The 25163-nt window shown below is 38.8% G+C and overlaps 1 protein-coding gene across 1 annotated transcript in view; it reads left to right on the top strand.

Moving 5' to 3' along the window:
• Positions 1–8283: 8283 nt before the first annotated feature.
• The window catches only part of Chl1 (cell adhesion molecule L1 like), a 595242-nt gene continuing 578362 nt past the window's right edge, over positions 8284–25163 (top strand). Inside the window, exon 1 of the mRNA XM_078033574.1 lies at positions 8284–8485. The gene's annotated coding sequence lies outside the window, so the exon portion shown is untranslated. The remainder of the gene's footprint in view (positions 8486–25163) is intronic.

The raw sequence follows: 25163 nt of genomic DNA, 5'->3' as shown, positions 1-25163 counted from the left end.
CCTCTGGTTTTCTGGAGATTTTAACTTCTGGTCCCAGCTGGAGTTAAGAACTTCATGGTTTCTTTTTTTTTTCCCAAAACGAATAATGAATTTTTTAAGTTCCCTTTGCTTCATATTGATTTGGAAATTTGGGAAAATGGCTTGCGTTTTTTTTTTTTTTTTTGTATTGTTCAGTCCTACTTTGTCCTCTTGCATGCAGGGTGGCCCTTGTATTTCAGTTCAAACCCATCTGTGTTACAGGTTCATCACTGTAGGGTCTTTTTTGTTGTTTGCTTTCAAAAGAGATTACTTATTTGGGAAAAAATAAGAGTTTGATTCAGAAACTACTACCACCGAATGTCCTACTCTACTGTGTACTATGCTTTTCTAAATCTTCCTGTGGGGAACTGGCCAGATTGTCAGATTGCTTCCTTGTTTTCCTGTGATGCGTTTGCCAGTTTTAAATATTCATACCTCACCAAGAGGGGTATGGTGCCATGCCTACCAAGTATTAGCTAACAAAAAAAATAACAAAAAAAAAATGCTACTATTTTCTTTTCTTTTTCTTCTTCTCTCTCTTTTTTTTAATTGGTAAGCTGCATGGCACTCTGGGAGAATTCACAGCATCATGCTGGATGGGGAAGTGGGCTTAGAGAAAGTAGAGCAAGATGGCATTGGGGTAAGAGCCTCCTCAAGAAAGACACCCCACAGGGAACTGAAAGGCGAGCGACTCACTGGAGATGGGATTCAACCAAGATTTATTTTGGGGGGGGGGCTGCCCGAGGGGGAAGAAAAGGAGAAGCAGACAGAGGAGAGGAGGAGGGCAGAGAGGGAGAGGAAGAGAGCAGAGAGGAAGAAGAGGAAGCAGGCAGAGAGCCTGAGCTTACAAGCTTCCGCTTAAGAAGGGTTGCACGTAGGCACCGTGGCAGGTGCTGATTGGCTGGCGAGCAGACACTGTCCAGCAGGGATTGGTTGAGAAAACTTTGGCGCTTTTCCAAGAGGAAGGGGAGGGGTAAGGGAGTCCCGTGGTGTTCTCGCGAGATGGAAACTTAATTTAAGCGGGGAGTCTCCCACACACACCCCCAACCGGAACTGCTTTCAGTAGAGCTAAGGAAGTCAGGTGAGAGGCTTCAGTACCCACCTTCAGTAAAAGGAAACAAAAGGCATAGTGAAGAAAGCAGTGGGGGAATGCGTGGCCAACCCTCGCCATCTTCTCTTAGAGAGAAAGCCCTCCCACCTGGGGAAGGGAGAGAGAGTTAGGTTTGGGCCTGCGGCCTGAAACCCTAATCCTGTTACAGTGAAACTCAGCGCTGAGCCAAACCTCAAGACACCTACTGCCAGGCTAATGCCCAGGACTGAGCTGCAGGAACTGCCTCAGGCAGGTGGCTGAGGAAGCCACCACCCCTCCCCCACCTCAGGCTGCAGGGCCCAGAGCAGGACACCACCCACTGGGCAGCAGGGCACAAGAGCTGGCACTGGGCTTTGTCTTGGAGCCAAGTGCCAGGTCTGCTCTTCTGAGACCCAGCACCTCACAGAAACTGAAGGTCCCGCAGGCAGAGCTCATAGAGACTTGGGAACAGCGTCAGCAGCGGCAGGTGGGGAACACCTGAGTGCCAGGGGCCTGCACCGCTGCCAGCTTCGTGGTGGGCCTGAGCACACCTGCCAGCCTCCTGACACACTGCAGGCCCCTTGTGGCTGTGAGACTCGGGTGCAGCCCAATTTAGCATCAGCCTTGGTGGTCTGGGGACTGTCTCCACCACCCATCCACCAACCTCGGGCAGCGCAGGTATGTCCAGGCCAGGACCCACAGATTGGGCTCTAGAATTGCCCAGACACCAGGCAGAAGCCTGCATCCCTGTGGGATGGACTCATGTATCAGCACCACTGCCAGCTGTGACCTGCACCCAAGGGATTCCCTGAGACCGTGCAGGTCACCGTAGCTGAGATTCCAGTGTGACCCTTTCAGCATCAGTCCAGCTGAGGTAGGGATGGTCTATTGGAATAGGTGTTCTGTATTTGCATGGTTCAGTCACAGTAAGGCACAGTTTTCTGGGAATTTGTCCATTCCTTCTAGATTATCAAATTTGTTGGCATGTAGCCATCCATCATCATTTCTAATGATCTTCTGCATTTTGGTGGTATCAGTTGCCATCTCTCCCTTTTCATCTCTTTATTCATCTGAGGCTTTTCTCTTTTGTTCTTGGTCTAGCTAAGGGTTTATCTAGTTTGTCTATTTGTTAACATATCAGTGTAGCTACTATTTTTAATTAAGTTTTCATACTAAAATTATGACCGGCTTATGCATCATGCTTACAAAATTAGAGCGTTCTTTTATAGTTACTCTTCTCAGTGAGTTTCATACCTTCCTTGTTTTCTTCTTATTCATTACCACCTCTTCATTTGAGCCCCAGGAACTTCCTTTAGCCATTCTTACAGAGTAGGCCTAGTAGGGATATACTGTCTCAGCTTCTATTTATTCGGGAATGTCTTTATCTCTCCTTCAGTTTCAAAGAGCTTCTTTGCTAGGTAACATGTTCCAATTGGCTTTTTGTTTTTTTTCTTTCTAGTACTTTGAAAATCTCATTCAGTCTGTCTTGGCCTGTTCAGTTTCTGCTGAGAAGTCGGCTCTCAGGTGAACTGGGGCATACCATGTGTTTTTTCTTTTCTCTTATAACCTTGATCATCTTCTCTTTACCATGCACTATATTTTTTTGTTGTTGTTTTTTAGTACATGGACACAATACCTTTATTTTGTTTATTTTGAAGTGGTGCCCGGGATCAAAGCCAGTGCCTCACGTATGCTAGGCAAGTGCTCTGCCACTGAGCCAAAACCTGGCCCCTACCATGCACTTTTGAAACCTTGATTACAAGATGTCTTGGTGTAGAACTAATTTTGCTGTCAATAGACAGGTGGCCTTTGACACATTTCCTGTACCTGGATATTTGTATCCTTCTCGAGGTCTGTTAAGTTTTCCATTACTATCTCTTTGAATAACTTTATACCCCTTTGGCAACCCAAAGCCCTTCTTGAACCTCAATAAATCAAACATTTGCTCTTTAATACTGTCCCAAACTTCCAATTCATTTTTTTCATCCTCCTTTATTATTTTTTTCACCTTTGACAGTGCATTTTCAAACTCTCTTCAGTCTTACATTCTTTCTTCATTTTGATCTATTCTGCTGCTGAGACCTTCTATGGTGTTTTTTTTAAAAAAATTTGGCCAAGTATATTTTTTGGATCAAGAATTTCTGTTTGATTTTTTTTAATTGCTATTGTTTCTTTGTTAAGTTTCTCTGGTACAGTATGGAAACATTTCTCTGTGCTAACTTCAAGCTCATTGAGGTTCTTAAAGCAGCTGTTTAAATCCTGTGTAAGTCCCCCCTCCCCTACTTCTTACGTTCTGGTCACATCCTGACACCTGGTCTTGAGTGTTAGGAGGAGATGTATTCTCCCCAATGGTCTTGGGGCTTGTTGGTATACACTGTCACCTGGGCATGGAAGGATTGGATATTTATGCTAGTCTTCCTAATCTGGCTTCATTTGTGCCTGTCCTTCAAGAAAGGCTAAGCCATCTGCTTATTTTCTCTGATGCTGTACCCATTTCTGCTATTTCAACATTGGATGGAACCCAGGTCCAGATTTACCAGGAATCTGCCATGGGTGTGCTATTATTCTTTCAAAACTAGTCAAAATACAAGCCCTTTGTTGTCCTTAATATACTGTTGACAGGTTATGCAGAATCGGGAAAATACCCAGAGAGAGTAGTCTGTCCCCACAAGCCTCTCTTTGGACCCAGGTTAGGCCAGATGCCTGGTCCACAGCAGCCAGCCTGTGGTTAGGCATTGCAGGATGCTGCAAGACTTTGAGAAGATCAGTAATACACGCCTCCTATTAAAAGAAAGGCACAAGATCAGAAGATTCGCTGCTGAGTTCTGCCAAACTGATGCCAGTGTTTCCTACATTATTCCAGAATACTGAATAGGAAGGGATTCTTACAAATGCATTTTTCAAGGCCAGCATTACCCTGATACCCAAACGAGAAAAGTTTCTAAGAACATATGCTGGAAATAAAATAGTCTTTTCAATTCACGGTGTTGGGGAAATTGCACATTCACAGGCCGAAGACCACTGTGTCTCACCAGTTACAAAATGCAACTCAATACACATTGCATACTTCAACATAAGACACAAAACTCTGAAAGTACTAGAAGAAAACCTAGGGGAAATGCTTCAAGACATTGGAATGAGCAAGAAACTAATACAACTCAGTACCCAAAATCAAAATGAAACAAAGCAAGAACAACACAGCCAATGGCTAAAGGGGCAGTAGACTTAGACATTTCTCAAAAGAAGATGTACAGATGCTCAACAGATACATGAAAACAAACAAAAACCACTCAAATCACTAACATCAAGGAACTGCGAATCAGCACCTCTATGAGATATCACCATACCCCTGAATGAATGACTGGTATCAAAAAGGTTAAAGATAATAAATTCTGGTGAGGATGGGGGGAAAAGGGGCGCTCTGGTGCACTGTGGGTGGGAATGTGAATAAGCACAGCTAGGAATGGAAAGAAGCATGGGGGTGTCTCAAAATTAACCAAAAACAAAACAAAACCCCAGTGTTCTAGCAGTCTCCTTGGTATAATATATTCAGTGGGAAATGAAATCAGTATGTTGGGGAGACGTCTGTCCACTGAAATCCTGTATGCAGTAGCCAAGACATGGAGGCCACTTAAGCGTCCATGCACAGTCGAAAGGATAAAGAGCACATAGTAAACAAGCGGAACGGGATTCTATTCAGTCATAAATAAATGCAATCCTGTCACTCAAGAAAACATGGGTAGAACTGGAAGGCATGATGCTAAGTGAAAAAAAATCCAGAAACAGGCAAGACAAGGACCCCATGGCCTCGCCCAGAGGTGGAATCTGAACCCATTGACCTCTTAGGAGAGTCCACTGGTGATTCTCAGAAGTGGGTGGAGTAATGGGTTGGGGGAGAGAGATGAAGAAAGGTGGATCAAGGTAATTAGGAGTGAGAGGCTCCCGTGGGCCGTGGTCCCCGAAGGTGACTGTAGACAGCAGGAATGTACATTTCAGAAAGCAGTTTAGATATTATGCAAGGCACACGTGTATCTCAACGTCCCATGCTACCCCATATGTGGAATTTTTGTTTTCTATGCTATCGGTTAAAAATAAATTTAAAAAAAAAATAGGCTGATTTTGTGATATTTAGAACTGCTCCCTTTATCAGCACAGCAGGGTGGCTCTGTTTTCACCGGCTGGCTATTTACCTATTTTTCCTCCAGTTTCTCACAGCAGATATGCATGGCCATTTCATGTGTACTCAGAGTGTGGCGAGATCTGGAAGATCCGACCCTCTGAGACTCTACTCCCCTTGGGTGCTTCCACCCCCACGGGGGAGTGCTGCCACTTTTAACGACATTGCTGCTGTTTTTCTCCACTCCTCTGCTTTAATTTCCCTTCCCTGCTGCTCTGCATATTGAACAATAATGGATGTTTTCTGAGCTCCCACTGTCCTCTCACCTACTCTCACTCTCCATAGAAAAGCAAAAGTATGTTTTGAAGCCAATTTTGTTTTGTATTCAGTTCTACCAAAATTCGTACAATTGCATATGGGTATCCAAAGAGATTTATATATATGTGTGTGTGTGTGTGTGTGTGTGTGTGTGTGTGTGTGTCTGTGTGTGTGTGTATTTTTTCCCTTGAACAGCTGCATTCACAAAAGGCTGGCCATTTAAAACTAACTTTTGCTGAGATGTTGAAGAGTCCTGTGATGTTGGGTTTGGTGTCCTTCTGTTCAAATTAAAATGGTATATAAATATTTTTAAGCGCATAGCTCCTTGTTCTGCTCATAGGTTGAGTACAAATAGGCACTAGGCAACTTTCTGGAATAAAGGGAATGTTCTGTATCTTGATTGAAAGATGATTACATGGGCGTAGTAGACATATATATTACAAGGGTTTATGTGCATCATATATACACATGGGTATAGATACATCTTATATAAATATTTGTAAGTCATAAAAATCTATAGTAAGACATGCAAATCTTAAGTGAGAATTGATCCTATATCATGCAGTGTGTCCAAATATTTTTTTAAAAAAGGAATATGCAGGCACTGAGAACAGAGACATTCGCCCTAAACAAATAAATGTGTAATTAAAATGTAGTAAGTGTTCTAAAGCCATGATAGGATTTGTATTACCAGATAAATATGTTGTAAGCTCTATTTTAATATAATTAGCATGCATCACAGCCGAGATATGGAAAAACTATGATGCACAACCCACTGACCTATAAACTCCACAGTGTCCATCTGAGCATGGGGCAGTTGTTGGGTGCAGGGATTTGATGTCCCACTATAACTCGAGTTGACATCTAACCCCTAATGCGAGGCCTTAGGAATTGGGACCAAGTCAGTCTGTTAAGGGGCAATCAGGTCAGGAGGGTTCTTTCCCTCCTCATTACGTTAGGGGTTATCACCAGAGTTTGGTGTAAAAGTGACTCTCTGGCACTCTGGCCTGTCATGCCAAGCGATGCCATCCATCTTGTCCTGTCCAGCCCAAGGCCCTTACCAAATGCCAAACATCATGTTCTTCTTTCCCAAACTCTGACCTGAATAAACTCTTTTCTTTAAAAATCACCCAGCCTGCAGTATTCAGTTCTAGGAACGGAAAATGCACTCAGAATGTGGGTGCATAAGATTGAGGGAGAAGGTAAAATCCTTTCTCAGAGAGGTGTTAGTCTACCCAAATTTACTCAATTGCATGTGAATTCTAATCATACTTGTTTATTTTCCCCGAAAAATTTAGGTTTTACTAGAAAATGATTTACTCAAATTTAAGCAGAAAAATGAGGGTTCTGTAGAGGGAGAAAAAAAAGTTGTAGTAAAATATTTTTCAGTGTACTTCAGCCTCCTTTATTTATTTTCTAAAAAGAAAAAGACTATTGATAACAATTGGAAGATCTGATGAAAAATTATGCACCTCAGGAGTTACAAAAATCAATACAAAAGAGGGCTATTTATTAAAGTACAACATTGACCTCTTCAGTGAACAGAATTAGTCTTAATAATATCAATTTGTAATTAAATTATATGAGGAATAATTGTTATCAATAAATATGTTAGAAATTGACTAATGATGAATTAGCAATATGTTAAGAATGTGAGCATAAATTGCAGAAGGAACCACTGAAAATAGTAATTCTTTGTATTTAAACTGATAATTATTTGGTGAAAATAAAATCTAATTTGAAAATATAGAAAATAATTCGTGTGTCTAAAGAAATCTTGAGGAAGGAGCACCATGATTTTATATCTCTCAGTACATAAGAGGAATTCCTAAAATTTATCCTTGGACACCTTTTCCTCTCCTTAAGCAATGTGTTTACCCTCCCTCCGTCAGCCCACCTTTACCCACAACCGTAACTCATTGGTCAGAGCTATTTCCCAACTTCAGCATAGTTGGTTACTTCCTTCTCATGGGAAAAGATTTTAACATGTTTATACAACATACAAATTCTTTACTGATAAATTAGAAAATTTTTTTGAGGGTGGGTACCAGGGATTGAACTCAGGGGCACTCAATCACTATGCCACATCCCCAGCCTTTCTTTGTATATTACTCAGAGACAGGATCTCACTAAGTTGCTTAGGGCCTTGCTGTTGCTTGAGGCTGGCTTTGAACTTGCAATCCTTCTGCCTCGGCCTCCTGAGCTGCTAGGATTACAGGCATGTACCACCACGCCCGGCAAGTTGGAAATTTTGCCAGATACAGTGGCATGTGCCTGCAATCCTAGCAGCTCTAGAGACTGAGCAAGAGAATTGCAAGTTCAAGGTCAGCCTCAGCAACTTAGCAAGGTCCTAAGCAAGTTAGAGAGACCCTGTCTCAAAATAAAAATTTAAAAGGCCTGGGGATGTGGCTCAGTGGTTAAGTATTCCTGGGTTCCATCCCTGGTACCAAACAAACCAAGGACAACAAAGTTGGAAATTTTTACCAATTTGTGTTCAGATTGTTTCAAGAGCTAAAGAAAACCATGCATTATATAATAGTAGTAGGGTGTAATTTTTTTTCTTTTGTGCTATATTTTCTAAATATGCTCTAAATAAAAGTAGCCTTCATTGTCAGGACCGATAAAGAAACACCCACGGGGGCTGGCATCTGCTCCTCCATGCCTCAAATACCACTGGGCAGAGATGCCTAATCCCATTTTTCATTCCCCCTTCAGAATTATTGTTAGACCCTCCTCCACTGCAGTTATGTTCATTTTAATCATTTATTTTGGGGGGCCTGTGCTTTTCTCCAACTTTAGACCCCAGTGCAGACTGCCAATGCCCTTGCCAGTTGCCGTCTTCCCACCTGGCTCTGCCTCCGACATGTGGTAAGCTTCTCTGCCCTTCTGAATGGTGGGCAGATTCTTGCCCTGACCTCTGTGGTTTGCCTGCTATCACAGGTGATTGAAGCAGAGAAAGGAAGGTAAGTGGTGCTCTTTTTTACATGGGGTTTTCAGGCTCTGTTGTCTTACAGCTTAATTATATTCATTGTGTTTATTCTTGGTGGCCAGGGTTACAGTGAAAAAAAAAAAGCACATTCTTAATGCATGTCTTTTAGTATGTGTTGCAAGCATTCGAAATGGGTGGACTTGATTTAATATTGATTCTGAACCTTCTTTAGTAGCTCAGTGTTCTTTCATTTCTCCCATCTGTACCCCAAGTAAATACCACCACCGTCCTCTTGGACTCTATAGTTTATTTTTAACTGATAGCATAGAAAACAAAAATTTCATAGCATGGACTCTACAGTTTAGGCGACATGTTTCTACATATCCATTTACTTCAGCCGAAGATGAGAGTGTGTTATTCTAGAACCATTATCCTTGTCTAAGAAATAAACTGGTTAGGATTCTACTTTTGTCTTATGGAAATGAGATATTGTTCTGATGCCATATAAGGTATCAAAGTAAGAACCGGGATCTTATTTTTCTGCTTAGAAACTCCCATAGGTTTTTATGTTTTTAATCACCTTTCAAGCTTATGACATGAGTGTCAATTGTATTTTGGAGGAATTTGATTTATGCCCACAGTGGCACGTTTAACATATTTTAATGATTGGAAATTACATCCTGAAATATATTACATTATGCATATTCTAAGTTCTATAGCTTTAATAATCTTCTCTAATTTTGTGAAACATATGGTCATAAAATAACAATGTGACCCTGTGGTTGTTATTCTAAAATTGTCTTTCTTCTCCTTCACCTTTTTTTTTTTCCCCTTCTTGATTTGGTGCTAATCTGAACAGATAATGACTAAGATCATTCAGATGCCACTTACAGCTAGAAGAAAGGTACCACATCCACATTACCCTTTCAGCTCCCCCGCCCCAGCACTTGTGACACAAAGTAGCCACACTGACGGCTGTATTTATTATGTGCTTGTGGTTTGGGGATTTTTTTTCCCTCTCTTTGAAGAAGTAGCTCTGGGTGAAAAAACAGCTGTTTAGCATGAAGCCTCCTGGAGAGGATATTGTTTGAACTGACTTCATATTTCCTAACAAAATTTTATTTATTAAATATTTAAAAATAGTATTGTAATCTGCTAAAAACATAGAACCTTGTTGAGCACAGTAGGGTACACCTGTAAACCCAGAAGCTTGGGAGGCTGAGGCAGGAGGGTTGCATTTTGAGGCCAGCCTTGGCAACGTAGTAGTGAGGCCCTAAGCCACTTAGACCGTGTTTCAAACAAACAAATTTTTAAAAAGGTGGGGGGTGCTGGAATGTGTTCAGAGCTGCAATCCCCAGTACCAAATCTCACACCAACGCACACCCGGACATGCACCAAACAACCCACTCCTCCCAAAGGATGCATGAGGCAAAGGGGAGAATATCTCACACAGGAATAGTCAACCTGGCCTTTATGTTTTATATTCCTTGACTCCTGACTCATCAGGGCAGCACATAACTTACCCTTGGGCACTAGATTTATTTCCTCTGTTGGCCACATGTTAAATTGGGGGTAGTCAAGGAATCCAAACTATATAAATGAGCTTCTGGACAATTTAGGGATGGCTCTGGAGAAAGAAGCCTTTTTAAAAGAATGCGTGGTACAAATGGCATCCACTTGCAACTTGCTGGAAACCACGGTGTAGTGTGAGGCATTAAGCCAAGATGGAAATTCACCAAGCCAAGAAGAGGGAAGGAGGCAAGGGAAAGACAGAGGCGTCGCTTGAGTGCCTAAATCCACAGTGCCTAGAGCCACGTATCACTCAGATCTTTGCATGAATAGTAGCCAAGACTCCCTTTTGCACCTAAGCCAATTTAATTTGGTTTTCTGCCATTTACAAGAAAACGTTCTGACCATGGCCCTCGGCTACTGGGGAAGGAGTATGATTACATACCAGGGGAGAGATTCCAACTTTGTCTCAGCAAGAAAACCTGTTTTGGAAAAATGGGCGGGTTTTCCTTTCTAAGTGGGAATGCAGTGCAGTCCTAATTGGGAAGTCAGTAGCTAAATGGAAGATGGCTTTTACTCTGGAAGCTTGAGGGAGAACAGGAGGCTCAATATATATTAATTGATTTATATCAGCACATTTAAAATCATTCATCTTCAGATTTCACAATCTATTTTGATAAGTAGAAATGAAAAATGATGGTCATTTCACAGCTCTTATGAGCCATTTTTCACTATGAAAATGTGAATATCATGATTGCATTCTTATCCAGCTGCTTAAAATATATAAAAATATCCAAAGACCAGTGGGAGTTGAAGTTGCTCCCATGCATCCCTTCGAGAAGTCAAAGGGTCACGCAGTTTCAAACCTTATTTTCATTCCTCAAGTATCCTAGGAACAGGTGTTCAGGAAGAAGGGTCCTTCAGGAAGAGAGGTGTCCAGCCATCTTTACACCTGTAGGTCATGGAACATCAAAGCTGGGAGCACTAGGTCCAAGCCTAGTGTAGCCACCAGCCTCAAAGAAAGCATCTCAAACTCTTTCCAATAACAGGTAGACATCAAGATCTAAGATGACAGATGTTTCAGGCAGAGACTTATTAGTGTGCAAACTCCGGGGGAGAATTTCATTTGAACTAACTATTCCTAGTTCCTAACACTAGAAGTCAAGTGGAAATAGCAAAGGGAAAAATAATGCATAGGAAGCAGTTCACATAAAGGATGTGATCACGCACCGTAGTTTCAGACGAACTTGGATTCTCTCTCCAGCTTTGCCATTTATGAAAGTGAAAGTTAATGGCTTTTTCAATATTTATAAACCTCAATTTTCTCATCTGTGAAATGGAGATAAAAGAAACTACTTCAGAAAGTTATGAGAATTAATTGAAGGGCTGCCAGCTGTCGCATGATCATTTGAGCTTCAGACCATGAGATAAAATGCTTAGCAAAGTCCTTGACCCAGAGTTAGCACTCAGTGGAGTGGAACCATTCCTTTTCTGATAATTATCATTATACTCATTATAAGAAAGCCAATCAATCACATCCTGGTTTGCACAAGAAGTCATTCATGACCAGTGCAGTTCCTGCTACAAAGGTCACTGTGTTCCTAGCCCATCTAGAAGTGATGTATTGGTTTTCATTCACATCTCTGCAACCAGACACGTGTTGGAAGAGAAGAGCAAGTTATTCAGCAGTTGTAATGATGCTTATAAACAAGCCCTTGTAGTCAGCATCTGAGTTCTACGCTTCCTTTCACACTGTGGTGATACCAATTTCACCTAAAGTTGCTTTAAATGGTAGTGATTTCTGCCTGCATACTGTTCAGACTTCTCATTGTATTTTACGATTCCTCTTCTTTAAGCCCTATTGTAGCAATAGGAAATAACTGAACAAAAGAGGTGTTGGAGAAAGAGATAGGCATCTTCCAGACTGTATGCTATCAGGTACAATTCTTAGGATGGCCTAGGAGGGTCTCCTCAGGGACTGGTTATAATCAACCCTTTCATGATTTATTCACATTATTTATATGAAACTAAAGAATATTTTAAAATCATAGTTCCAATTCTAAAGCAGAGGATACCAAGACCACTTTTTAAAGCTGAAGATTCTTATTATAATTACTTTTTTTCAACTATAGGATGGAACAAGCAAAGGATTTCAGAAATGGGAATTCCATTGAAAGAGAAGTGAGATATGTTGATGTGTGCTTTGAAAGGGGTTTGAAAGAAATGTCAGCTGTTTTTTTTTTTTTAATAAGTGAAGGTCTTTGTTGTCTAAAGCTAAGTGAAATTGAGCTGCCTAATCTATGGAAAATAGTGAGTTCTCCAGAGAAATTCGCTGTCATGTGTTAACTTAGGTTAGAATGCTTTGACCTTGGTGCAAATTGGTAGCAGGATCATTCAAAACCTTAGTTTTAAAAAAAAAGAAATTTATAAATATGCTATTACTGGCATCTACACTTTAATAAATATCGAGGTGTTTCTTGCTCTTGACTCTTGATTTTAGACATGTTTTTTTTTTCATATACTATATTTCATTTGATGACATCAAGAGATTAAGTCTTTAATTAGATTGTCATGTCATAAATTTTAGGTTGATGTAAAGTATTGTAATGTTCTTAGGTATCATTATTATAGTTACTCAAAATAGAAGGATAACAAATTTGAATGGATATTCCCAAAGATGTTCTGTTATATCTTAGCTTGTTGTCTAATGTTATAGTGGATATTCCCAGTTATATTCTTAGCTTGTGGTCTAATGTCATAAGTGAGAGTCATGGATTGCCATATTTTCCAAAGGCAATAACGTCTGAAGCATTAAAGACAGTGCCATCTTTGATTTGTTCCGAATGGTTTTTATGGCAAGAAAATGCCTAAAATCAATCTACTGGGTACTTTGAATAGTAGTCAAAACATAATCACAGTTTAGAAAAGAATTTTTCTAAAGAAAGTCTCCCAGGAGCTCAAAGTAAGGCTGATGGTTTATTTGATTTACAGGAAAGAGCGTTGTGTGTCAGTACTCCCATTAATATCAGCACTTGATTATTTCCACAGCTCCTCAACGGCTCTCTGCTGTTCCTCCATGTTAGGATGTAAATCTCTGAAGGCCAAGTTTTGTCTCTTGTTGATTGGGGTCTCTTCAGTGTCTGCACCATGGTCCTGTACATTGTAGGTGTTCTGAATATAGATTTTTCTGTGAATAAGTAAAATACAAATAAATGGGACCTCTAAAATTTTTATATCAAAGTCAACCCTCAAATCCTGAAAGATACTGAGAATGCCTATTCTGAAGAGTTTAATTTTTAATTGTCACTATGTTTTAAACTTGATAGACATGTGGCAAATGAATGAGCTAAAAGATGTATTTATAATCAAGGTTTCCTAGGGAGAAAATATTAACTTGCTGAGATCGAACGTATGAGATTCGAAAGTACATGCATTTCTTATATGACATTTGTTAGTAAAGAATATTCTAACATTCTGTCTCATGGAAGATGCCAAAATTCACACACACATACAAAATGAAATTTTTGTTGCAAACGAAAAATTTACATGTAACTTAGTGTCTCAAAAGCTGATTTATTGGGCTACAGCCATATTTTGAAATCCAACATTTAAGAATGATTTTTTTCCTCCTCAGGTGATTGTGTGGATCAGCATATTTTTAGAAAAAATATTTTAAAGATTTCAAAATATGAGGCGCTGGGGTTGTAGCTCAGTGGAAGAGACTGGCACGTGTGAGGTGCTGGGTTTGATCCTTTAGCACCCCATAAAAACAAATAAAATAAAGGCATGTTGTCCATCTACAACTACAAAAAAAAATTTTTAAAAACTCCAAATTATGAAAGTGAGGACAAAAGTCTTAGCTACCCTTCAGAAGGCATCTCCTTGAGAAAGCATATGATACATGAGTTTAGAATTTGCTTCAATCTGTTGCCTTGTTCTCAGCAATATGGAACTGCAGAAAATGGTATGAACTGGCTTTACCTTAGTCAGTTACTATTATCAGGGAAAATAATAAGTCTTGGTGCATCAAGACCCCTAGTGGCAGAGCCTGCCAGACATGCATTGTTTTTGCATGGTCTTAAGTTGCAAGAAAGCAAGTGCTTATCATTGTAGTCACTCACCACAGTAGCTAGAGGAATGACCTTTCTCCAAACAAGGGCAAAAAAGGGCCTCTCCAACATGAAGACAAATGTTTAAAATTTCAAACAACAAAATGGTAGCACTAACTACTTCCCCAAGTCCATGTGTATCCTAAAAGTACATGTATGACAACAGTATTCCATTTTGTCCCTGCTTTATCTGAACAAATTGATTTAAACAATTATCCCTAAAGAATCTGGCTGAAGTATACATTTGAGACATTTATAACCTAAATTTTCTAAATTTTAGCTTGGTATAATTCTTTTCTTTCTTTCTTTTTTTTTTTTTTCTGGATTCTTTGATTGAACTCGGGGGCACTCAACTGCTGAGCCACATCCCCAGCCCTATTTTGTATTTTATTTAGAGACAGGATCTCATTGGGTTGCTTAAGAACCTCGCTTTTGCTGAGGCTGGCTTTGAACTAGTGATCCTCTTGCCTGAGCCTCCCGAACTGCTGGAATTATAGGTGTGCACCACTGCACCCGCCCAGATAATTATTTCTTATTTTGTTGTAGAACTATTTTAAATCAACAGATGTTTTAAAGCCCTTTAAACAATGCATCGGTTTTTAAAAGTCACAAGGACAATTAATTTACTTCTATGTTCATTAAAATATAAGTGTAGATATGATGCCAAGCTCAAGCAAAACAATAAGGAAATTTTAAAGTCTTTGATACTCCAAGTGTGTTCCAGTAAACCTTTACACGCCCCCCTCTATTCCGACTTTACTCAGCCATAAGATTTTGCAGACTCCCCTTAATTCCTGTTTTGTACTTTGAACCCATTTTGCCATCCAGTCTCAGTGTGGCCTTCCCTGGGCCTGGACCCTCTGAGCTGCCCTTGAAGGCCTTTGGCAGGGCAGTGTCAAGTGTAAGTGTCCTTCTTTTCTCTATAGAAGTTTCCTGCTCACACTAATCCAGCAGCTGACCTCTGTCCTGTGATTTCTTAACCATGTGTCAGAGTCATGAATAAAGTCATTATCTAACCTTTTGGAAGCATCTTCTTTCCTAATCAGAAAGGAAATGGCAGGTGCCCATTATGTGAAATAAGTAAGGGACTGTTTATTTTATCTATTTCTTGGTATTATCTCTTTTTATCTCTAGCCCAACTATGAAATTTGAGGAGACATATTATTATGAACGATTTCACTCCAAATGTAAAATCTGATATAAATGGATTGAAAAATACCCTTGTGCTCTACTATCCACATAGGCTATAGGTTAGCTTGGCAGTTTGACTGGGGCTTCCTGTTGCATCCCTGTTTGCTCTCAAATACCTGCATCTTTTCCTATAAATAGTGGGTGGCCATCATAACCAACAGTGGCCCCCCCGTAACAGCTTCTAGAAGCTGATGAAATTAGGCCATTCTACTGTGAAAACTTAGAAAAGGAGAAGAGTAATTCTGTTGAATTTAGACTTTTCAACATGTTTCTGCTTTTCTTGAATTTCTGGATGCTGAGGTCAGCTGGCTGTCAGAGTTATTCTGGTTTCTGTTTCCTCTTTTATCTCTGGGCCATGCTTGGGGATTGCACATTTCCCAGAATTCCTCAATCCTTGTTCCATCTTTCTGCCTCCGGGTCTTCCTGATGAGCAAAGCAGGAAGGGATAATGGTGGTTACATCCCACAGTTATGATGGTTGGTGGCTTGTCAGAGAGAGAAGGCGGCCAGGCCACAGGAGTAGAGGGAGATAATTTTTATCCTTAAATTGGAATCTACTTGGGACTTACCAGTGGTAAGTTATTCAGTTGAGACATCAGAACATTCTCTAACATAAGCCTGTTGTAGTTAGGATTCAATGTTGCAAAGCATCTACTTCTTAAGAATTTTCCGTTGAATAATTTATGACTTAGATATATATACGATTTTCAAGTCAAATTTCACACATTAGTAGAAACTCAATTTTTAATGGTGATATTTCTCTGCTAAGCAAAGTCTAATTGTTCTGAGTTTTAGCTAATTCTCATGAATTTATTTCTGATTGAAATAAATGTTATTGCATTTCCATGGCTATAAAGAAGTGACCCCAAAATATCTTATTAAAATTATAATTTGTATAATAAATACATTCTACATATAATTTCTGAAAAGAGACATCATTAAATCAGGTCTTATACATGACCAAGAAATTCCATTAATGGGTATATATCTAGAACAATTTAAAATATATGTCTCTCTCTCTCTTTCTCTCTCACACACACACATATACACATATTCTTTATGACTATTCATAGAAACATTACTCATAGTAAATAGCCAAAAAGCAGAAACAGTTCAAATGTTCATTTACCGATCAAGGGATAAATCAATGTGGCTCTACACAGTGAACACTTTTCATCAATATTCATGTATTAATGTAGTGATACAGGCCCTTGTAGCCTATGTAGAAACACAAATGACTATGCTAAGTGAGACAAGTCAGCTATAAAACCACACCTTGTACTTTATAGTTGAACTCCAAAATATGCAAACTCATAGAGACAGAAAATAGGTTAGTGCTTTCCCAGGACTAGAGGGCAGGCGTGAAGTACAGGCTTTCTTCTGGGGATGATAAATATGTTTAAAATGAAATTTTGGTGATGGCTGCACAGCTCTATGAATTGTCTCAAAACAAACAAAGTATATTTTATGTTATGTGATTTATATATTAATAAAACTGTTACTTTTCTAAAATAAGGGTTTAAGTAATTAAAAAAAAACTGATTAACCATCCCTAAGAAATAGAATCTGAGTAATGATAACTTAATCAATTGGTGAATATTACTGTTCTTGCTAAGTTTTTTTTTGGGGGCGGGTGGGAGGGATGCAATTACCTTGAATGTTTCGTTATCATTGGAACCTGATACTGTCATAAAGAAAGCTCCTTTTTATTTTAGAAATGGTGGCATAGCACATTTATATATAACAAATGAAGTATTACTGCATTTGAAAAGCCAGCAATGTGTATCATGAACCCTTTTCATTATTTTGAAAAATACATTTGGAATTTGTATTCATGCTCTAATTCACAAGTTAGGAAAAAAAAATATCACCCTACTGTTTCTGGCCTGGATTAATGAGGTTCAACAATATGCAAATGACATTGAATTCCAGACCCAGTTATACCAATTCCATCAAAAATAAGGCCTATTAAGTACTCAATCTAGCCATGATTATGTCTGTTGTCCACGCATTTAGGGATTGAGATTTATGTGATGGAAATCATAGAGTATGCATGATGTATATGAAATATCACTTTTTCAAATATATCCTGAACATCCATAAAAGTTTCCCTGCAATTGGTTATATACTCAGAAAAGATAATAAAATCAAGGACACTCTTTTTAGGGGTTGTTGAGATGTTGAGGGTGGTAAAGTACATGGGTGTGCACACATACATACAAACACACACACACATACGTGCGGAAGTTACCCTACAAACTAACAGGCAAATATATTCTCACTAATAGACAAACACACAGGAATATCAACATCTGAAGTGTGTTTGTGTGTGAGTGTGCGCGCACGCATATGTGGGTGCAGGTGCTCACACAAGCAGTGCAACTAGCAGAAAGGAAAGAGAGATGAGACCAGTTTTCTCTGAAGGAATCAAGGACAGCCGAGGAAGTATCTTTCTGCTACATTGCTATAATTTGAAAAAAGTGATTGGGTACAAAGAAGAGTGGAATTTAGGTTTGGGGATACACCATTGTTGACAATCAACCAAAAGGTGTTTCCTGGAACAGTAGTGTCAGTAGCTGGGTGTGTATTGGAGGCTGGAGGGGGTTCCTGATGGTGGGTGAAAGTGCTGTGGTTTTAATCCGTCTGAGGATGGATGCAGTTTTCTGTGGCAACAGTTCTCAGAATGGGACTGGGTAAATTCAGGAAGCTTTTATCCAGGGTTGGGCAAGATGGTTGTCTTATTAAATGAGAGTGTTAAATTCTTGATCTAGGGTGAGACTGATCACATGCAGGCCAGAGAGAGGCATTGGGGAGGGACTGTGGGATTGATCTTCCTGATGCTGTAGGGCAAGTTGGTGCGTTTAAGGTCCACCATGCCCTGGGCTTATCGGGTGCTGGCTCTTCAGCTCTATATGGTAAGGGTTATTAATCAGTGGTAGTGGATAAGAAAGCTGAAGTCCCCTTAGACCAGGTATATACTCATAGCTATATGCTCACTGCAGAGTAACAACTCACACCCAGACCATCTGACCTCATCATGTGTCCTTTACAGAAAATCCCATGATTTCTCCCATTACAAATATCTCAATAAACATATCAACATCACTTAGCTGATTTAATTGTGAAGTAAGTCAATCTTGATTTCAATTTAATTCTAAATCCTGTTTGCCTCTTTATTGACAGCATAAGATATTTAACCCGAGATTTAATAATAGTTATATCATTTTTTGTGTGTGTGAGGTACTAGAGATTGAACCCAGGGGCACTTAATCACCAAGACACATCCCCAGCCCCTTTTTATCTTTTATTTAGAGACAAGATCTTGCTCAATTGCTTAGAGCTTTGCTAAGTTGCTGAGGCTGGTCTTGAACTTGCGGTCCTCCTGCCTCAGTCTCCCGAGCCTCTTGGAATTGCAGGTGTGCTTCACCTCATCCAGGTCTTATCTAAATTTTCATATCACATCTTTAAGAAAAGTTACTTGTCCTTAATGAAATTTTTTGAGGTTGCTATGCATATAAGCTAATAAAAATTCATTTCTGTAATTCTGAAAATATGGTATTTTGATAGCCCACATTTCATATATGCATGAAAAATAAGATTTAGCTAATTAAAATTCTTTCCCTACAATTTTATTGAGATGGTGATGATGTGGGAACAGAGAGGGGAAGCAGCAGACACACCAGGAATAATAATATCCAGATCAGGGACCATTTCTGACATTTCTGCAATGATTTCACATGACCACTTGTGTGAGCAGGTGATATGACTGCCAGCTTCCAGGTGAGAAGACTCAAACTCAGATGGGTCCATAGCTTTGTGGCTTCACCCGGCCAAGATGTGTGTCTTCACATTCTATGTGACTCAGCCGTCCACTGGCCTTGCAAAAACCAGTTTAGGAAATTAGCATAATGGAGCAAGGAAAACTCATAGATGCCAAGGGCATAGAGAACTAGAATGATCTTTCTCCTATCACGTGACTTCTGACAGCCAGTCAACTTTCTCCTTAACAAGACCTGCTTAATTACAAGATGTAATCAGACATTTAAAGGTTTACCACTGATACCAAGCGCAGTTTTGTCAAATATCTGTGACTCAATAACAGTTGAAGGGGTTTAGTGGATCCATTATCAATACCCGAGATTCCTATGATCTTGCATTTTCTTTAATCTAAAGAAAGGGATTACATTTTAATTTTCCCATGCTATGAGACAAAGATAAGCTGAATGTGGCAGATTTGATGTAAAAACTGTGAGTTTACAAGGCATCTTTTAATGTAAGTCTAATGTTTATTTCAACATATTTTGGTTAGTAAATATTAATTGTAGGCCGAGCGTATTTCAGGCAGTGTGGTATACATGAGTAAAGCTGGTTTCCCTACTAAGAATAGATGTGTGTTCATTTAGGTCATTTAGATTTCTGCAGCATAGACTCAGTATGTTTCACCTGATTCATTTCCTCTTCATCCTGTTCACATAACTGTACAATGTTGTGCTTTGGATATGGAATTTCCACCAAAGACTCGGATGTTGACATCTTGGTTCCTAGAACATCTATGCTCAGAGGTGGACTTTTATGAAGTGACTGGATCATTAGAGCTCTGACCTCATCAGTGAATCAATCTATCCATGGAGTCCCAATTTGAAGGGTCTATAAGGAGGTGGTGGGAATTATAGGAGGTGGGATCTACTTGAAGGGAGTGGGTCATAGGGGGCATGTTTTGGGGACCATGACTTGTAGCTGGTCCATTCCTATCCTTCCCTTTGCTTTCTGGCTACCATGAGGTGACCACTGTGCACTAACTGCCATGATGTTTTGCCTTACCACAGGCCCATAATATTGAGGTCAAGTCACTATGAACCCAAACCCCCTGAAACCTTGAGCCCTCAATATATACTCCTCCTTCCTTCAATTTGATTTTCTCCAGTATTCTTCCTCGGTGACGGGAAGCTGATGAACACAAACTCTTGCAGTTGCATATATCCTCTCTTCCAGCTTCCCTTCCAGCTATGGATTCTTCAAAGTCAACGTCTGTGAAGTTGCCTGCTGGGCCTTGTACTCCCACATCCCATGCTTCTTGCTCTTTCCTATTCTGGAGATGACACTGCATGTGAAATATTGAAGATGCAGAGTCAGAAGATGGAAGAAGCCCAAGTTCCTAAAATTCTGCTTAGATGAGAGCTGCCCATCAATCAGGAGATCCTTTATGGAAAGATATTAGGTAAGACAAATTATTATCTATGAAATTATTGAGATTGGAATAACATTCCTTGGACAAATATAATCTCTGTTGTAGCAAAAGTTACACACAGAAGTTAATGGAAATTCCTAAGCTCCTTTACATCAGAGAAGACCAGGAAAATAGCCTTCAGTTGGTTTGAATCTATGACTTCATCTTCATTTATGCATTTAATAGTGCATATTAATCCCAAACTATGTGCTAAGCCTTGTGTTAAATGTTGGGAGCCAGCTGGAGAATAATACTGATAAAATCCCCCAATTCATGGACCCTATACTCCTGGGGGAGGTAGATAGTACAAAGATAAACAAATAGTACACAGGTTTATTACTGAAATGCTTTGAAGGACATAAGAAGGGTAAGTGTGATCAGAAACAGCAGAGTGGACAAGGAAGGCTACTTAGAAATTAACACTGAAATTGAGGCTAGGAAGAGAAGAAAACCAGAACTTTATGGAAATGTGAAATTGCAAAGGCAATGACCTATTGTACAAAATAGCTACAATACATTGAAATAATCAGCCCCTGATTAATTCCAAAGCTTCATTTAGTAACCCTTTGATTATCAATAACATAACACTACCACTGTTTTCAAGAATATCCTGTCAGATGGAAGTTTCTATCCATATGGAAACACCCATAGGACTTGAAGGTGTTTGACACCTAAAACTATGTTTCTAATTAGCATAGTTTATTTACTATTTTTAAACTCCAAATTTACCATGCTTAATGTATTCAACTGGGCTGAGATTGACAGCAAGATAAATCTTTTTAGTCATTCATGATTAACTTGAATATCATCACAGTTAATATTCCTTAAAGCATCTTTAACTCTAGTGAGCTTGAACAGAACCTCTGGAAGATACATTTTGGATAAGATGTTAAGAGGTTTCACTGAAGCTTATTATAGGTTCATTTGATTCATCTAACCCCATTCCTATACTAATTAAAAAAAAACCATAGGAGAAAATTGCCATTTTCCTCAGGATACAGAGAGAATGGCATCTATCGTTGTTTCCCAAGGTTGCTTTTAAAAGATCATTTAGAGAACGTGATGAAGGAGAGCAAACTGGATAGGAGATATATATATATATATATATATATATATATATATATATATATATATATATATATATATATAGTTATATTAAGAAAACTCACTTAGAATCATACGAGATGAAATTTAAAAGATATCAAAATAGATCTCCGATTTGCATATTCTATCAAAGATGCTACAAAGCCAAGCTCTTAACTTATGGATCTGTGATTCTGGAATATCAAGTCCTTGGAAGAACTGAACACAATCTATAAATGAGGAGATGAAAGTCAGGTTGTGCGTGGCAGACACAGAGAGCAGGAAGGGGAAAGAGGATCCAGCCCAAGTTCCCCAGCTGTGCACACCTGGACGTTTTCCACCACGCCGCCTGTTTCATGATCATCGGATGACTCCTGTGATTGTACAAGAAATGAAGCATTGCATTTACTCCAGACTTTTTTCCTTTTCCTTTTCTTCCCCTCGCCCCCATGATCTGCTCACTGAGGACTTGCAGCCTTAGTGGTGTATTTTTGGAAAACATAATACCTTTAGGTGTGTTGAAAATAGGATAGCATAAAAATTTCATGCCCAAAGAAACAAAAGGAGTTTCAGGATGTAATTAAAATAGGTGAGATCAGTGGTGCACACAGAGGGGACTGAGGGGGAGGAAGGAGGGACAGGATAAGGGAGGAACTGCAGAGTGAAATCCACCAAATTATGTCATATCCATACATGAATCTATCACAGTGAGACTCACCTTTGTGTCTATCTATAAAGCACTGTTTTAAAACCTATAAATAATAGGAGGAAGATCAGTGGGAGTAGAGAAAGGAGGACAGGGAGAAAGGGAAAGGGGAAGTACTGAGGACTAAAATGGAGCAAATTAGATTGCATGCTTGTATGATTATGTAAAAATGAACCCCAGCATTATTTATAACTATAATTCCATAATAAGCACATAAAATAAAAATTTTTAAAAGTATGTGACATTATGGCCTACTTAAGAAAAAATACCCATATCATAGTTCTAATAACTCCGATCTATCACATTTACTTCTTCCTATTTAATAATAATTTATCTATAAGAGTTGACCAGAAAAATCTCATCTTGGAAAATTTTATTTCAATATAATGGTGCTCTTTATGCAGGTAATCATGGGCAGCTTTGGATGCTATTCAGAGTATTTCTCAGCGTTCCAAACACTCCCTCCATAGCTCATCTCATTCATGCCCCTCATCTACCTCATGAGTGAATGCCTACAAGAATCCCATCAACATCACCATGATTTCTCATATTTTGTACGTAAGGAAACCAAGGTCAGAGAAAACAAATTTCCCCCAAGAAACTGTTACATATTTGGGGTTATGTATTATTTGTTGTATGTTTTCAAACAGGGTCCCCTATTTGAATTTTATCCTTTGGATTCTAAACCTTGTGTTCTCTGTTATTAGGTAGTTCAACTTCCCAATGTAGAGAAGTTCTTTGTATAGTAAAGATCAGGGAAAGGAGAGGGGCGGGAAAAGAAGGAAGAAAACAAAGGGAAAGCTCTTCAGTTACTATACAAATTCCTTTTTACAACAGAGAATTCCCTTCTCTGTTCCCTGTAGGGTCATTTATTAATGACATAATCTACTTGTCCATTTTTGCTTCATTCTTTTAAGTCTTACCTAAGAATGACAAAAACAAATTTATTCTTATATATGAGAACAAGAGCAAATAAGAAGAAATCAAAAAAGGAATCTAAGAAATCAGAGAAACAAACAAGCCAAAACAAAGTTAGCTAAGGATTAATTTTTGCCAAAAGTACATATTTTGAATTATGAATGGGTACTTGAAGTTCTGAATGGGAATTGTCTTAGTTCTTCAAAATGACAAGGCTAACTCAGGGGTAAAATGAAAATAAAGTAAAAGAGTCAAGGTGGCATAATTTTGATGTCAGCTCTGCATCCTTGCCCTTCTTGAACACTTGAGGGAAAAAAGCAATTATATTTTCCAGTAGTACTAGTGATTGACAACAAGATGCTGTCCCACTTTCTCACAGTGATATAAAATGTTTCTGTAATAAGTAGCAAATTTCTTGTGTAGAATTACCTCTGTCTCTTTATCATTGACAATGGTCTAGGACTATGTATCGCAATGGCTTTTCCAAACTCTAGTTCTCGGTATATAGAAATATTTGAGATTTGGTGGCATATTGCCTACAATGGAGCTGATTTCATATAGCTCTAATTAATGCATGAGTCTCTTGAAAATTATGATTAAATAATATGTCAAAACATTGACAATTTTAACTATTACTTTAAAATTCACTGAAGTACAAGGGTAATGTATTAAGTAAGGACACCCTGGATAGAGGCTAGTAAACATGTTAGTTTAGTTTTTAATTTTTACAAAATTATTTATTATTATAAATTATTATTATTATGAATATAAATTATATTATTTATATTAAAATTCATCCTTTTAATGATCTATTTTCAGCAAAGTTTTCCAAAAACTGAAAAATATGTTTATATATTTCTATGAAAACCTGTCTAGTTTTGATGTCATAATTTTGTAAAATTCATAATTTAGCAGAAAACTAGTTTTTAAAGAGTTCTTTTAAAAAAGAGAAAAATGCATAGACTCTTAGGCTAAAAATAAATGGCATGAAACCTGTGTTAATCTAATATTTGAAGAATAAAGATCTTCAAGAAAAACAGCTCAATAGGATGCAAAGTTCAGCAGGAAAAACACAATTACACAGGATATTGGCTAGTACTGCTTTCATTTTTAAAATTCATCTAGGTATCTTATGTTGCATTTATGTAAACTGAATATCTTCTGACAAGCACCCTTATCATTATGTAACTAATGGTGGTAGTTGAAAAATCAGACTCTTTGGGTATATAATAATCCAAAGGGGTCATCTGACATTAATTTTGAAAACTGACTGTAAAATATAGTTACTCTGAAACTCACAGGCGGGATTATAATAGTACAAACATTTTTTTTTTTTTGTGTGTGTGTGTGTGTGTAGGAAGAATCTACCCGGAATGCACTTCTTCTTCTATATTTATATTTTGGGAAGGTTTATCTGCTGCACTTCTGACTAGTTTAGATGCAGCTAAGTCTACCCTGCTCCAAGTCTTAAACCTTGGGGGTGAGCAGACATGCCATGTCTGTGATCAGCATATCCAGTCTCATGAGATTTAGGGTTGTTGAAGGCAGGACTCCAACCTGGATGATGAGACTCATTCCAAGGGTCTTGGTGGTAGCTGTTAAAGATAAGTGGCTATCCAACACGTTATAAATTCTACTAATTCATAATTGATGAAGGAGAAAGCAACTCTAAGGCTGACAGAGGTCCCCATACTTGGAGGAAGCCTAAAAATAAAGCAAAAATTGACCCAAAAGTGAGTCTTGTTAATACTGCTTGAGCTCCTGCATATATAAATGCCTTCTGTGTGCTGAAGTCTTCTCCAGAATTTTCATTCTAGGCCAATGAATTCCCTTTTAATTTTGCCAATATGAATATGAGTAAATGAAGACAATTCTGAGTACTCCACAGCTCACAAGATGTTAAATGGGAAGACAGCAATAAAGAGCTGTAAGGTATAGTGACATGAGGAACATGAGCATCATATTCACCT

The sequence above is a fragment of the Ictidomys tridecemlineatus genome, chromosome 16 (assembly GCF_052094955.1).
Source record: "Ictidomys tridecemlineatus isolate mIctTri1 chromosome 16, mIctTri1.hap1, whole genome shotgun sequence".
In the NCBI taxonomy this organism is placed as follows: Eukaryota; Metazoa; Chordata; class Mammalia; order Rodentia; family Sciuridae; genus Ictidomys; species Ictidomys tridecemlineatus.
This window is presented reverse-complemented; position numbering and strand designations above follow the sequence as displayed.